The following is a 16,876-nucleotide window of genomic DNA, read 5'->3' as shown; positions in this document are numbered from 1 at the left end:
ATATAATTTCAGCTCTTTCGAAAGTGCATTCCACTCCCTAGCACAGACAAATCTAGGAGACAAATCTGACCTAGCGGTTGGTGTTGGGGGTATGCAAATATCAGATGAAGATTATGTATTTAAACCATAGATTTGCTAAGTTAAATTGAATATCCCTTTAAATAGCAATGGGAGTTTTCCTTAAGAATAATTGAAACAAAAAAGATAGTGCAAGATATTCTGTAAAGTGATGCAATTCATAAGTTTTTTTTGTGCTGGGCCTTAAATTTGAAGGTCTTTATCATGAAGTTAATTTAGTCTCTATAAGTATGTTTTGAAAGTGGATTGCCAAACTATAGAACAGTATTGGACGTCGGGCTTAGTATGTAAATCGTAAATCAGGATCAGTATTTTTCTAGTGAATTGATGACTGAGTTTTCTCAAGATTCGGAGGTTCCTCGAGAGTTCCATCTCGATAATTACTATGTAGTGTCTGAACAAGAAATTTTCATTGATTAAAACCACTAGGTATCGAACGTGTCTTTTTTCTGGTCTCCTGATAAGTCCAAGATAGGTTTCGAAGCCAATCACGTCAGGATCTAGTGAAAATATACGAAAAAAAAAAAATAAAAAGCAAGATTTTTCAACGCTGATGACTAGACACTTTGCATCCATCCATTGGTACATTTCTTCAAGAATGCCTTGTAGATTCGTTTTGAGAGATTGGATTTTCCATTCTGAGAGGGTCACAAGTTAATAATCTGCAAATACCATTAGTTGGTCTTCGGCTTCTACTGCAGACTCTGGCGCTGTTTGTGGGAGACATAGTTTGCAGCAATAAGGACTACGACTTGTAGGACTCAATACATGCTGTAGATAATTAACATAAACAAGAAACAGTACCTGCCCCAGTATAAGGCGCTGTGGTACCGCAAAATTAATTTGTACTCTCATCATTTGTACGGATCACTTGCACTGTCATTTCCTGTGTAAATTCGATAATTTACCAAGTAAGACAAAAAACATTCTATCACTTGGCCACGAACCCCAATATGATCAAAGTTGCAGGTAAAGCACCCGAATCTAGTATTCTGTTTACAAAACTTAGTGAAGCAAGGGTGCCATCGGTCGAATGGCGAGCCCTAAACACAAATTGTCGGCTGTTAAAAAAGCCTTTAGCCTCAAAATATTGGTAAAGCTGGTTTTTCATTTTCTTTTCAAAAACTTTCGAGAAAACTAATAAGATTGATATTGGTCTATAATTTGCTGTGTCTGCATGGCGTCCACATTTTTGAAGAGCTATTATCCTTTCCTTCTATAACATTTTAGGAGAAACCCCTAGATTTAATGGAAGATTTACAAGGTAAGTTAGAGGCTCAGTAATGGTCATCACTTCTGCTTTCAGTACCCTTGCGTAGACCAGGTTGAAACCAGAACCAGAAGAGCCCTCAAATTTTTTACAAGCAATTCGAACTCACCTGCTGCTACATAACTCACTGTCATTGATGTCGTCGACTTCGTACCAAGATATTCTTTGTATGATTTAGCTGGTGTCCTGACAGAATTTGCAGTGGTCTGGTAAATATTTACAAAAAATATACTAAGCGATGTTTTGTTGGTTATGTTGAAGATTTAAAGGGTGACCTTAGTACCGAGTTAATAATTTGCGAAACTTTTCGTCCGTGCTTTCCACTTTCCGTCAGCTTTTGTTGCAGGTAGCCATTCTTTTGTCTTCGCAAGACAGTCCGAAGGACTTTTCTATATTTTTCATACTCCTTCAGTCATTCTAGGCTCAGGCGGCGTCTAAAATCTCCCCAAAGGTGGTTTTTCTTGATCACACAGGCCAGAAGACCATCCGTCATTAATGGCCTAATACGCAAATCTTTTTATCGCTTATCACTTCTCGGTTGTCTCAAGCAACATCAAACTGTATACATCCAAGAATGTAGAGTGAGCGATTAGCATTTTATTATTAATACCTTCGAAACCCTGTTGTGACACCTTGGATGAGGAGAAACATTGATTTTGCGAGGAAGAATTAGTGACAATACTAAAACCTTTAAAAAAAATAAAGAGGCTCCTGTCGACTCAAACCCTTCTCAGTAACCTCAAGAAACTGCAACTGCATTGGTTCGACCAAGTCAAGCTAGTAGAGCCGAGCTACCTCCCGAAAATTGCACTTGAAGGATTTGGGCATGGCCTCAGCCCACGATGCATATAATGAATGTGATAGATATACAACTTCGATTTTGACAACGTCAATTTAGCCCAGTTATTACGTACTGCAGCTTATAGAATAATGTACAGAGCCCTTGAACATGAGGCATCAGCAGTAATGCACCATGAACGTCCAACAAGGATGGTCAAGACCTAATTGAATGAAAAAGGAAATGATAAGCAGGGTTTGTTCTATCCTCATTTATATGTTTTATTCTGATGGATTTTGTCTAAAGAAGCACAGGAAAGACAATGGGAGAGCAAGGAATCAAACGGGGAGGAAAACTTTCCTTGACTTAAATTATGCTGATGGTTTAAGTAGGGAGGCCCCATTACATACGGATCCTACATAATTTATGCATGTTTTTACGGTTTTTCTCACTGAGGATCTTTTTTCATGGTTTTTCTCACTTTGATGTTTTTTCATGGTTTTTCTCACTGTTGATGGATGTTTCTTGGATGTCAACAACAATTGCTGGATATTTCTTTGGATGTCAATATAAGTTCAAACAACAATTGCTGGATGTAGACATCTATTCAACAATAATTGCTGGATGTAGACATCTGTTCAACAACAATTGCTGGATGTTGACATGAGTCCAACAAAATTGATTTACATAATCTGACGGGGAATTCTAATGTAATACAAGGGGAATTAACAAGCAATATGGCTTCTTTGGTCTTTAGGTCTGAGAGATAAATGGTCTTTGGTGACAGAGATAAATTAATATTTTATTTTTAACTGTGCCTTCTCTGGTCTTTAGGCTTAGAGATAAATTCTGGAATTAATATTCTTTCGAAACCTGAATAGTGTAGCTAGGAACACCTTAGAGATGAAGACAGATTGAATATATTTAACGCGGGAAATGCTTTCCTGGGAATTTTAAATGTGACAGCGCAGGGATGCCAAAACAAAGGAACACGCAGAAATTATTTTTAGGGGTTATTTGGGCAAAAACAAATTACTCGGTATTTTAGGGATTATTTGGGCGAAACAGTTTGAGACATTTAGAGGATGATTTGGGGTGAAACTCCGTGGTCGTTACAATACACATGCTACATTTGAACAGTATTGTAAGGTCCCCTACCCCGACCCCAAAGGGCCCCCTAGTGCCAAAAATGGCCCCCCAAGGGCCCCAAAGGGCCCCCTCCCCCGTTCCCCCAAAGGGCCCCCTACCTCAGGCCCCCAAAGAGCCCCCTCCCCCCGGGCCCCAAAAAGACCCCCTCCCCCTGGGCCCATAAGGGCCCCCAAGCCCTCCAAAGGGCCCCCCCTCCCCCGGGCCCCCAAAAGGCCCCCTCAACCCAGGTCCCCAAAGGGCCCCCCTCTCCCCAGGCCTCCTAAGGGCCCCCAGGGCCCCCAAAGGGCCAATCGGGCCCCCAAAGGGAGTCCCTCCCCCCAGGGCCCCCAAAGAGACATACAAACCAACAAAGACAAACACTTCAGACATACAAACAGAGAAATACAGGCACTTTAGAAATACAAACCAAGAAAGACAGACACCTCAGACATACAAACCAAGAAAGACAAGCACTTTAGACATATAAACAGAGAAAAAAAGTCCCTATAAAAATACAAACCAACAATGAGAAACACTTCAGACATACAAACAAACAAAGACACACACTTCAGACATACAAATACAGAAAGACAGTCAATATAGACATACAAACCAACAAAGACAGACACATCGAACAAACAAACCAACAAAGACAAACACTTCAGACATACAAAACAACAAAGAAAGACACTTCGGAAATACAAAAAGAGAAAGATAGACGCTTTAGACATTCAAATTAACAAAGACAAGCACTTCAGACATAAAAACTAAGAAAGATAGACGTTTTAGAAATACAAATAAACAAATACAAACACTTCAAACATACAAATAGAGAAAGACAGGCACTATATACATACAAACCAACAAAAACAGACACTTCAGACATACAAACCAACAAAAAAACAGTTCAGACATACAAACAGAGAAAGACAGGCACTTTAGACATACAAACCAACAAAGACAGACACATCAAACATACAAACTAACAAAGACAAACACTTCAGACACACAAAAAGAGAAAGGTAAACACTTTAGACATACAAACAGAGAAAGACACTCACTTTAGACATACAAACCAACAAACACATACATTTTAGACATACAAACAAACAAAGACAACCACATAAGACAAACAAATCAACAAAGACAAACACTTTAGACATAGAAACAGAGAAAGACAGGTACTTTAGACATACAAACCAACAAAGACAGACACTTCAGACATTCAAACCAACAAAGACAAATACTTCAGACATACAAACAGAGAAAGACAAGCACTTTAGACATAAAAAACAACAAAGCCAAAAACTTAAGAATTACAAACAAAAAAAAACACACACTTCAAACATACGAACAGAGAAAGCCATTCACTTCAGACAAAAAAACCAACAGAAACATGCACTTTTACCAAACAAACCAACAAAGACAAACCTTTCACCAATACAAACAGAGAAAGACAGGCACTTCAGACATACAAACCGACAAAGACAAACGCTTCAGACATACAAATCAACAAAGACAGTCACTTTAGAAAGTTAAGCAGACATAGGCAAAGTCTTTAGACATTTAAACCTAAAAATGATAATACTTCGGGCACACTAACAGAGAAAGACAATCGCTCCGGACATACAAACCGACAATTAAAAACACATAAGACGTACCATTATAGAAAGATAGTCACCTTAGACACAAAATCGACAAATCAAAACATTTTAGAAAGGTAAACCAACAAAGACAGACACTTCAGATATACAAACAGAGGAAGACAGGCACTTTAGACATACAAATTAACAAAGACAAGTACCTTAGAACTAAAGACAATACTTGAAACCAACATAAAGCAAAGAAAAATAGAATAACAATAATTATAGACAGTCACATCAACAAGCAAGAGTCCTTTAGGAAATCGAACACAATAATACAAACACTTCAAGCCTTTAAACAAAGAAAGGAAAAGGCCTCAGACACGCAAACCAACAAAGACAAACAATTTAAAAATACAAACAAAGAAAGACAAGCACTTTAGAAATAAAAACAAACAATGACATACACTTCAGTCTTACACACCAACAAAGACCAACACTTCAGACATACAAACAGAGAAAGACAGGTACTGTAGACATACAAAACAACAAATACAGACACTTCAGACATACATTATGTCTGAAGTGTCTGTCTTTGTTGGTTTGTATGTCTAAAGTGCATGTCTTTCTCTTTTTCTATGTCTGAATTGTCTGTCTTTGTTGGTTTGTATGTTTAAAGTGTCTGTCTTTGTTGGTTGGTATGTCTGAAGTGCCGGTCTTTGTTGGTTTGTATGTCTGAAGTGTTTGTTTTGTTGGTTTGTGTGTCTAAAGTGCATGTCTTTCTCTGTTCGTATGTCTGAAGGGTTTATCTTTGTTGTTCTGTATTTTTGAATTGGCTTTCTTTGTTGGTTGGTATATCTAAAGTGCTTGTCTTTATCTGTTTGCATGTCTGAAGTCTTTGTCTTTGTTGGCTTGTATGTCTAAAGTGCCTGTCTTTCTCTGTTTGTATGTCTGAAGTTTTTGTCTTTGTTGGTTTGATTGTCTGAAGTGTTTGTCTTTGTTGGTTTGATTGTCTGAAGTGTCTGTCTTTAATGGTTTGTATGTCTAATGTCTAAAGTTCTTGTCTTTCTCTGTTTGTATGTCTAAAGTGTTTGTCTTTCTCTGTTTGTATGTCTGAAGTGTCTGTCTTTCTCTGTTTGTATGTCTAAAGTGTTTGTTTTTCTCTGTTTGTATGTCTGAAGTGCTTTTATTTGTTGGTTTGAATGTCTGAGGTGTCTCTCTTTGTTGGTTTGTATGTCTGATGTGACTGTCTTTCTATTTTTGTATGTCTGAAGTGTTTGTCTTTGTTGGTTTGTATGTCTGAAGTGTATGTCTTTATTGGTTTGTATGTCTAATGTGCCTGTCTTTCTATGTTTGAATGTCTGAAGTGTGTTTCTTTGTTGGTTTGTATGTCAGAAGTGCCTGTCTTTGTTGGTTTGTATGTCTAAAGTGACTGTTTTTCTCTGTTTGTATGTCTGAAGTGTTTGTCTTTGTTGGTTTTTATGTCTGAAGTGTCTGTCTTTGTTGGTTTGTATGTCTAAAGTGCCTGTCTCTCTCTGTTTGTATGTCTGAAGTGTTTGTCTTTGTTGGTTTGTATGTATGAAGTGTCTGTCTTTGTTGGTTTGTATGTCTAAAGTGCCTGTCTTTCTATGTTTGTATGTCTGAAGTGTTTGTCTTTGTTGGCTTGTATGTCTAAAGTGATTGTCTTTCTCTGTTTGGTTGTCTGAAGTGTTTGTGTTTGTTGGTTTGTATGTCTGAAGTGTTTGTCTTCGTTGGTTTGCATTTTTAAAGTGTTTGTCTTTCTCTGTTTGTATCTCTGAAGTGTTTGTCTTTGTTTGTCTGTATTCTGAAGTGTCTGTCTTTGTTGATTTGTATGTCTAAAGTGCCTGTCTTTCTATGTTTGTATGTCTGAAGAGTTTGTCTTTGTTGTTTTGTATATCTGAAGTGTCTGTCCTTGTTTGTTTGTATATCTAATGTCTAAAGTGCGTGTATTTCTAGGTTTGTATGTCTAAATTGCTTGTCTTTGTCCGTTTGTATGTCTGAAGTGTCTGTCTTTCTCTGTTTGTATGTCTAAAGTGCCTGTATTTCTCTGTCTGTATGTCTGAAGTGTTTTTCTTTGTTAGTTTGTATGTCTGAAGTGTCTGTCTTTGTTGGTTTGTATGTCTAAAGGGTATGTCTTTCTCTGTTTTTATGTCTGAAGTGTTTTTATTTGTTGGTTTGTATATCTGATGTGTATGTCCTTATTGGTTTGTATGTCTAAAGTGCCTGTCTTTCTTTGTTTGTATGTTTGAATTGTTTGTCTTTGTTGGTTTGCCTGTCTGAAGTGTCTGTCTTTGTTAGTTTGTATGTATAAAGTGCCTGTCTTTCTCTGTGTGTATGTTTGAAGTGTTTGTTTTTTCTCTTTCTATGTCTGAAATGTCTGTCTTGCTCTGTTTTTATGTCTATAGTGCTTGTCTTTCTCTGTTTGTATGTCGAAAGTGACTGTCTTTGTTTGTTTGTATGTCTAATGTGCTGTTCTTTGTTGGTTAGTTTGTCATAACTAACTGTTTTTCTCAGTTTGTTTTTCTAAATTGTTAGTCTTTGTTATTTTCTATGTCTGAAGCTCTTGTCTTTCTCTGTTTGTATGTCTGAAGTGTTTGTCTTTGTTTGTTTGTATGTCTGAAGTGACTGTCTTTGTTGGTTTGTAGGTCTAAAGTGCCTGTTTTTCTCTTTTTTTATGTCTGAAGTGTTTGTCTTTGTTGGTTTGTATGTCTGAAGTGTCTGTCTTTGTATGTCTAAAGTGCTTGTCTTTCTCTGTTTGTATGTCTGAAGTGTTTTTCTTTGTTGGTTTGTATGTCTAAAGTGCTTGTTTTTATCTGATTGTATGTCTGACGTATTTGTCTGTGTTGGTTTGTATGGCTGAAGTGTTTGTCTTTGTTGGTTTGCATGTCGGAAGTGCTTTTCTTTCTCTGTTTGTATGTCTGAAGTGTTTGTCTTTGTTTGTTTTTATGTCTGAAGTGTTTGTATATGTCGGTTTGCATGTCTAAAGTGCCTGTTTTTCTCTATTTGTATGTCTGAAGTGTTTAACTTTGTTGGGTTGTATGTCTGAGGTGTCTCTCTTTGTTGGTTTGTATGTCTAAAGTGCTTGTCTTTTTATGTTTGTATGTCTGAAGTGTTTGTCTTTCTCAGTTTGTGTGTTTGAATCTATATGTTTGTATGTGTCTCTCACGTTTTTTTCTTGTGTGTCTGGGGTAGTTGTTTGCATATCCCACTTTCTGTCTTTGTTGGTTTGTATGTCTAAAGCACATGTCTTTCTCTGTTGCCTGTCTTTCTCAGTGCCTGTCTTTCTCTGTTTGTATGTCTGAAGTGTTTGTCTTTGTTGGTTTTTAGGTCTGAAGTGTCTGTCTTTGTTGGTTAGTATGTCTAAAGGGCCTTTCTTTCTCTGTTTGTATGTTTGAAGTGTTTGTCTTTGTTGGTTTGTATGTCTGAAGTGTCTGTCTTTGTTGGTTTGTATGTCTAAAGTGTCTGTGTTTGTTGGTTTGTATGTCTGAAGTGTTTGTCTTTGTTGGTTTGTGTGTCTAAAGTGCAGTTTTTTCTCTGTTTGTATGTCTGAAGTGTTTATCTTTGTTGTTCTGTATGTCTGAATTGTCTTTCTTTGTTGGTTTGTATATCTAAAGTGCTTGTCTTTCTTTGTTTGTATGTCTGAAGTGTTTGTATTTGTTGGTTTGTATGTCTAAAGTGCCTGTCTTTCTCTGTTTGTATGTCTGAAGTGTTTGCCTTTGTTGGTTTGAATGTCTGAAGTGTTTGTCTTTTTCTATTTGTATGTCTAAAGTATTTTTTTTCTCTGTTTGTATGTCTGAAGTGTCTGTCTTTGTTTGTTTGTATGTCTAGAGTGTCTGTCTTTGTTGGTTTGTCTAATGTCTAGAGTTCCTGTCTTTCTCTCTTTCTAGGTCTTAAGTGCTTGTCTTTCTCTGTTTGTATGTCTGAAGTGTCTGTCTTTTCATGTTTGTATGTCTAAAGTGTTTGTTTTTGTCTGTTTGTATGTCTGAAGTGTTTGTCTTTGTTTGTTTGTATGTCTGAAGTGTCTGTCTTTGTTGGTTTGTATGTCTAAAGTGCCTCTCTTTCTCTGTTTGTATGTTTGAAGTCTTTGTCTTTGTTGGTTTGTATGTCTGATGTGTCTGTCTTTGTTGGTTTGTATGTCTAATGTGCCTGTCTTTCTATGTTTGTATGTCTGAAGTCTTTGTCTTTGTTGGTTTGTATGTAAGAAGTGACTGTCTTTGTTGGTTTGTATGCCTATAGTGCCTGTCTTTCTCTGTTTGTATGTTTGAAGTGTTTGTCTTTGTTGGTTTTTATGTCTGAAGTGTATGTATTTGTTGTTTTGCATGTCTAAAGTGACTGTCTTTTTTGGTTTTTATGTCTAAAGTGATTGTGTTTCTTTGTTTGTAAGTCTGAAGTGTTTGTCTTTGTTGGTTTGTACGTCTAAAGTGTTTGTTTTTCTCTTTTTGTATTTCTGAAGTGTTTGTATTTGTTGGCTTGTATGTATCGAATGCTTGTCTTTCTCTGTTTGTATTTCTGAAGTGTTTGTCTTTGTTGGTTTGTATGTCTGAAGTGTTTGTCTTTGTTGGTTTGCATGTCTGAAGTGTTTGTCTTTCTCTGTTTGTATGTCTGAAGTTTTTTTTTCTATGTTGGTTTGTATGTCTTAAGTGTTTGTCTTTTTCGATTTGTATGTCTAAAGTGCCTGTTTTTCTCTGTTTTTATGTCTGAAGTGTTTGTCTTTGTTGGTTTGTATGTCTGAAGTGTCTGTCTTTGTATGTCTAAAGTGCTTGTCTTTCTCTGTTTGTATGTCTGAAGTGTTTTTCTTTGTTGGTTTGTATGTCTAAAGTGATTTTCTTTATCTGTTTGTATGTCTGACGTATTTGTCTGTGTTGGTTTGTATGTCTGAAGTTTTTGTCTATGTTCGTTTGTATTTCGAACTGGTTTGTCTTTCTCTGTTTTTATGTCTGAATTGTATAACTTTGTTTGTTTGTATGTCTGAAATGTCTGTTTTTGTCGATTTGTATGTATAAAGTGCCTGTCTTTCTCTATTTGTATGTCTGAAGTGTTTGACTTTGTTGGTTTGTATGTCTGAGGTGTCTTTCTTTGTTGGTTTGTATGTCTAAAGTGCCTGTCTTTCTATGTTTATATATCTGAAGTGTGTGTCTTTCTCGGTTTGTATGTTTGAATCTATATGTTTGTATGTGACTCTCACTCTTTTTTCTTGTGTGTCTGGGGTAGTTGTTTGCATATCCCACTTTCTGTCTTTGTTGGTTTGTATGTCTAAAGCACATGTCTTTCTCTGTTGCCTGTCTTTCTCGGTAACTGTCTTTCTCTGTTTGTATGTCTGAAGTGTTTGTCTTTGTTGGTGTTTATGTCTGAAGTGTCTGTCTTTGTTGGCTTTTATGTCTAAAGTGTATGTCTTTCTCTGTTTGTATGTTTGAAGTGTCTGTCTTTCTTGGTTTGTATGTCTGAAGTGTCTGTCTTTGTTGGTTTGTATGTCTGAAGTGCCTGCCTTTGTTTGTTTGTGTGTCTGAAGTGTTTGTCTTTGTTGGTTTGTGTGTCTAAAATGCACTTTTTTCTCTGTTCGTATGTCTGAAGTGTTTATATTTGTTGTTCCCCATGTTTGAAGTGCCTTTCCTTGTTGGTTTGTATATCTAAAGTGCTTGTCTTTCTCTGTTTGTATGTCTGAAGTGTTTGTCTTTGTTGGTTTGTATGTCTAAAGTGCCTGTCTTTCTCTGTTTGTATTTCTGAAGAGTTTGTCTTTGTTGGTTTGTATATATGATGTGTTTGTCCTCGTTGGTTTATATGTCTAATGTCTAAAGTGCTTGTCTTTCTCTGTTTGTATGTCTAAAGTGTTTGTCTTTCTCTGTTTGTATGTCTGAAGTGTCTGTCTTTCTCTGTTTGTATGTCTAAAGTGTTTATTTTTCTCTGTTTGTATGTCTGAAGTGTTTGTCTTTGTTGGTTTGTATGTCTGAAGTGTCTGTCTTTGTTGGTTTGTATGTCTAAAGTGTCTGTCTTTCTCTTTTTGTATTTCTGAAGTGTTTGTCTTTGTTGGTTTGTGTGTCTAAAGTGTCTGTCTTTGTTGGTTTGTATTTCTAATGTGCCTGTCTTTCTATGTTTGTATGTCTGAAGTCTCTGTCTTTGTTGGTTTGTATGTCAGAAGTGTCTTTCTTTGTTGGTTTGTATGTCTAAAGTGCCTGTCTTTCACTGTTTGTATGTCTGAAGTGTTTGTCTTTGTTGGTTTATATGTCTTAAGTGTCTGTCTTTGTTTGTTTGTATGTCTAAAGTGACAGTTTTTCTTTGTTTGTTTGTATGAAGTGTTTGACTTTGTTGTGTTGTATTTCTGAGTTGTCTGTCTTAGTTGGTTCGTGTGTCTAAAGTGATTGTTTTTCTCTGTTTATATGTTTGAAGTGCTTGTCTTTGTTGGTTTTTATGTCTCGAATGCTTGTCTTTCTCTGTTTGTATGTGTAAAGTGTTTGTCTTTGTTGGTTTGAATGTCTGATGTGTTTGTCTTTGTTGGTTTTCATGTCTAAAGTGTTTGTTTTTCTCTGTTTGTATGTCTGAAGTGTTTTTTCTAGGATTGTTTTTATGTCTGAAGTGTCTGTCTTTGTTTGATTTGTATGTCTAAAGTGCTTTTCTTTCTCTGTTTGTATGTCTGAAGTGTTTTAATTTGTTGGTTTGTATGTCTGATGTGTCTGTCTTTGTTGGTTTGTATGTCTAAAGTGCCTGTCTTTCTATGTTTTGTATGTCTGAAGTGTTTGTCTTTGTTAGTTTGTATTTCTTAACTGTCTGTCTTTGTTGGTTTGTATGTCTAAAGTGCCTGTCTTTCTCTGTTTGTATGTCTGGAGTGTTTTGCTTTGTCGGTTTGTATGTCTAAAGTGTCTGTCTTTATTGGTTTGTATGTCTAAAGTTTCTGTCTTTCTCTATTTGTATTCCTGAAGTGTTTGTCTTTGATGGTTTGTATGTCTGATGTGTCTGTCTTTGTTGGTTTGTATGTCTAAAGTGCCTGTCTTTCTCTGTTTGTAAGTCTGAAGTGTTTGTCTTTGTTGGTTTACATGTCTGAAGTGTCTGTCTTTGTTGGTTTGTATGTATAAAGTGCCTGTATTTCTCTGTTTGTATGTTTGAAGTGTTTGTTTTTCTCTCTTTGTATGTCTGAAGTGTCTGTCTTTCTCTGTTTGTATGTCTAAAGTGTTTGTCTTTCTCTGTTTGTATGTCTGAAGTATGTGTCTTTGTTTGTTTGTATGTCTAAAGTGTCTCTCTTTGTCGGCTTGTATGTCTGAAGTGTCTGTCTTTGTTGGTTTGTATGTCTAAAGTGCCTGTCTTTCTATGTTTGTATGTCTGAAGTGTCTGTCATTGTTGGTTTGTATGTCTAAAGTGCTTGTCTCTGTTTGTATGTCTGAAGTGTTTGTCTTTGTTGGTTATTGTGTCTGAAGTGTCTGTCTTTCTCTGTTTGTATGTCTAAAGTGTTTGTCTTTCTCTGTTCGTGTGTCTGAATTGTTTGTCTCTGTCGGTTTGTATGTCTGAAGTATCTGTCTTTGTTGGTTTGTATATCTGAAGTGTATCTCTTTCTCTGTTTGTATATGTCTAAAGTGTTTGTTTTTCTTGGTTTGTATATCTGAAGTGTTTGTCTTTGTTGGTTTGTATGTCTGAAGTGTCTGTCTTTGTTGGTTTGTACGTCTGAAGTGTCTGTCTTTCTCTGTTTATATGTGTAAAGTGTTTGTATTTTTCTGTTTGTATGTCTGAAGTGTTTGTCTTTGTTGGTTCGTACGTCTGAAGTGTTTGTCTTTCTCTGTTTATATGTCTAAAGTGCTTGTTTTTCTCTGTTTGTATGTCTGAAACGTATGTCTTTGTTTCTCTGAATGACTGAAGTGTTTGTCTTTTTTGGTGTGTTTTTCTGAAGTGCTTGTCTTTCTCTCTTTGTAGGTATGAAGTGTATACCTTTGTTGGTTTGTTTGTATAAAGTGCTTATCTTTCTATGTTTATATGTCTGAAGTGTTTTTCTTTCTATGTTTGTATGTCTAAAGTGTTTGTCTTTGTTGGTTTGTATGTCTGAAGTGTCTGTCTTTGTTGGTTTGTATATCTAAAGTGCCTGTCTTTCTCTGTTTGTATGTCTGAAGTGTTTGTCTTTGTTGGTTTCTATGTCTAAGGTGCCTGTCTTTCTCTGTTTGTAATGGGGTAAAAAGGATAGGTACTTCATCTTGTAAATTGGTTTAGGAGGGACATTCAGAAAATTACTCGTTCTGAATTAATATAATAATGCCTTTTTGAAAAGTATTTATTGGTGTTGGGGTATGCAAAAAGCCGTAAGGTAAAGTTGTGTGTGAAAAGGATGAGTACTTCAACTTGTAAAATGGGTTTAAGAGGGATATTAAGAAAAGAACTTGTTCTGAAAAGATATAATAAAGGCTTTGGAGGGGATCCCTTTGGAGGGACCGGGGGCCTCTTTGGGGGCCTGGGGGGAGGGGGACCTTTGGAGGCCCGGGGGAAGGAGGCCCCTTGGGAGCCTGGGGGAGAGAGGGCCCTTTGGGGGCCCAAGAGGGAGGTCGAAGGGGCCCTATGGGGGCCCGGGGGGAGGGGTCCCTTTTGCGCTCCGGGGGGGCTTTGGGGGTTGGGGTAGGGGACCTTACATTACTGTTCAAATGGAGCTTGTGTATTATAATGACCACAGAGTTTCACCCAAAATCATCCTCTATATGTATCAAACTGTTTCACCAAAATAATCCCTAAAATGCCGATTAATTTGTTTTCGCCCAAATAACTCCCTAAAAATAATTTCTGCGTGTTCCTTTTTTTCGGCATCCCTGCGCTCTCACATTTAAAATTACCAGAAAAACATTTCCCGCGTTGAATATATTCAATCTGTCTTCATCTCTAAGGTGTTCCTAGCTACACTATTAAGGTTTCAAAAGAATATTAATTCCCGAATTTATCACTAAGCCTAAAGACCAGAGAAGGCATATTTAAAAATAGAATATTAATTTATCTCTGTCACTAAAGACTATTTATCTCTCAGACCTAAAGACCAAAGAAGCCATATTGTTTCTTAATTCCCCTTGTATTACATTAGAATTCCCCGTCAGATTATGTAAATCAATTTTGTTGGACTCATGTCTACATCCAGCAATTGTTGTTGAACAGATGTCTACATCTAGCAACTGTTGTTGAACTTATTTTGACATCCAAGAAACATCCAGCAATTGTTGTTGAACAGATGTCTACATCCAACAATTGTTGTTGAACAGATGTCTACATCCAGCAATTGTTTTTGAACTTATATTGACATCCAAAGAAACATCCAGCAATTGTTGTTGTCATCCAAGAAACATCCATCAACAGTGAGAAAAACCATGAAAAAACATCAAAGTGAGAAAAACCATGAAAAAACATCCTCAGTGAGAAAAACCATAAGAACATGCATAAATTATGTAGGGTCCGTATGTAATGGGGCCTCCCTACTGGTTTAAGTACCCTAGATGAATTTGATATATATATACATATATATATACATATATATATATATATATATATATATATATATATATATATATATAGTACAAGGAGCCCAGTGGCTTCGCCGCCTGGTCCCGGCACTCGGCATGTAGCAGGCTTCTATATATGGAGTCTCACTGTCACTTGTCTTCTAAACGCAGACATTTTGACCTTTTTCTTTATGTCATAACGTCAAAATGATCCTTAAATTAGAAGTGGTTTCTTTGAAAATTACATTTTTTTTATTGGACCCTTAACTTTTGCCTCGGCTTGTCTTTTGTCATTATGAAAGACATATCGCCGAATCTTTGTTTCTTTTAAATATTTAGGTGATGGGATAAAAACTTCTTTTTCTTCCAACGATTTATCTAGTCCATGTTTTTGATTTTACAAGGCATGGAACGCATTCAAGAGCATCTTTGTTTCTTTTAATTGTTCAGGTGGTGGTTCAAAAACTTCCTTTTCTTCCGACGATTTATCTAATCCCGGTTTTTGATTTTCAAACGTATGGTAGGCATTGATTACCACCTTTGTTTCATTTGATTGTTCAGGTGGTGGGACAAAAACTTCTTCTTTTGCCTTGGCTTGTCTTTTGTCATTACGAAAGACATATCGCCGAACCTTTATTCCTTTTAACTGTTCAGGTAGTGGGACAAACACTTTATTTTCTTTCAACGATTTATCTAGTCCATATTTTGATTTTCAAAGGTATAGTGGGCATTGATGACCTTATCCATGTCAAAATCCAAAACCCAATAATCATCGCTATACCAGTTTTATGTTCTTTAGGCATTTTAATGTCTTTTCATTCTGAATCCCTTCAAAAATATTTGATTATTACAGCAACATCGATTTCTAATAACGATTTCTGCTAATCTTCAATCTTTTTATTTTCTTTTTTAATGTTTTGAGATTGTTGTAATTCCTTTTAAAAATAAATCCCAATATTTTTTTCAATTACCAGTTTTTGCTCTTTTATGCAATTTATTGTACTTCTTCATACCTGAAAATCTTCAATTTTGCCTCATAAGTGTGGCAAGTGTGACGTTGTAATACTGAGGTATGAAGATATGAGTTCATTCACAAAAATAGTTTTTTTTTCCAAATTAAGGCTTTTAACGAATTTTTCAAATTTCTGACCTATCTAAATCGTTTTTTAGGCCAGATGATATCAGGATGTCAATTTATAATTTTTAATTACAAAAGGTTTTTTAACCACATCAATTTTATTTAAAATGAGCAATTAAACAGCTCTCTACGAAGTTATCTGAGGAGAAAGAGAGAGAAAAAAAGATGCCATATACGCAGAATATCGTGGTTTCAGCCACTTTTTTTTATTTTCAAGCTAATATATTTTCCTTGTTGTTCAAGCCAAGACACGGTAAAGTTCCTATATAGGGGTAAGTTTCTTAGGTTGCTAGCTATGGCTGCAACCCGGATATGAATGACATCATATGATGTCAGGAAGTACTTTTCATTACATGACTTTATTTGCAATACACGACGTCATCATATGATGTCCTGAAGTGCATTACATGCATAACGTTATTGTAATTTTTACTACATGACGTCATTTTCAAAAACCAGAATTAACGCTCTTAACGAATTTTCATAGACTTTTGACCTTTCTAGATCGTTTGTTTATGCGAGAATATCCCATGATACCGATTTTCCCGAATGGTAACAAATACAAACGAAAACCATTTTCTCAAATGAAAATAAACAGGAACATAACAGCTTAAAAAGAATGTAAATTATTTTGAAAATGAGGAGGACTCTTCCTCCTTAGCTTCCTACCTCTCCCGCTCCACACCCTAAAGGCTGGATTTTCTTGCTTAATAATTTAAGACCCACTGCACAAGCGTAAAGAGCATTGTAATGGGATGACAACATTCTACCTTAAGAATTGAAGAGCTTTTTATTTCGACAAATGAAACTCAGAGAGGAGAGAATCTAACAAAATGAAAAATAAAATCAAAACGGGTGAAAAAACGAGGATTTTGTCAGCAAGTGGAGAACAATGAAGAAGACAAAATATAAGCAAATATTTCAACAAGGACCTCCGCCAAGTCGTCCCAAGTGCTAAACAAAAAAGACAAAGAAAAGAAAAACGAAAATCTAATCTTTTGAAGTTTACTTTACAAAGACAGAACAGACACTGAATAAAAACCAGGCAGGAATAAATGAAAAAGAATTTACCAAGATGATTGGGCAAGGATCTTTTGCCTTGCAATAGTTTTAGCTGGTCTACAATTTAGGTTTTCATTAGATATGCAAATAGGTTCTTTTAAGTTATACCGGGTGAAAATATTGATTGAGTCCTTCAAGGTCTAAGAATGTATTTTTATTTCGAATTTGCTTCAGAAAATAAAAACTTAAAATCCAAATGCTTTAAATGTTGATTGGTAAAATGAACGTTTACCATCACCCATTAACTACATCTGTTAAACCCATAAGTGATTTCAGTCTATCCCTACAAGAATCGGTTTAAAAGAGAGGGGGGTTAAGGAGGGGGCAGCGCCCCCTCATATAAGGTATTGTTTCCGTTTTTTGCCT

The 16,876-nt window shown here is 36.1% G+C and overlaps 1 protein-coding gene across 1 annotated transcript in view; it reads right to left on the bottom strand.

Moving 5' to 3' along the window:
* LOC148949200 (B-cell receptor CD22-like) overlaps positions 1 to 16,876 on the bottom strand; it is a 76,412-nt gene that overhangs the window by 45,834 nt on the left and 13,702 nt on the right. The gene's annotated exons all lie outside the window — the stretch shown is intronic.

The sequence above is a fragment of the Artemia sp. Qi Xiang Cuo genome, chromosome 8 (genome assembly GCF_049724085.1).
Source record: "Artemia sp. Qi Xiang Cuo chromosome 8, ASM4972408v1, whole genome shotgun sequence".
Lineage (NCBI taxonomy): Eukaryota > Metazoa > Arthropoda > Branchiopoda > Anostraca > Artemiidae > Artemia > Artemia sp. Qi Xiang Cuo.
The sequence above is the reverse complement of the archived record's forward strand: the minus strand, read 5'-3'. Positions and strand labels throughout refer to the sequence as shown.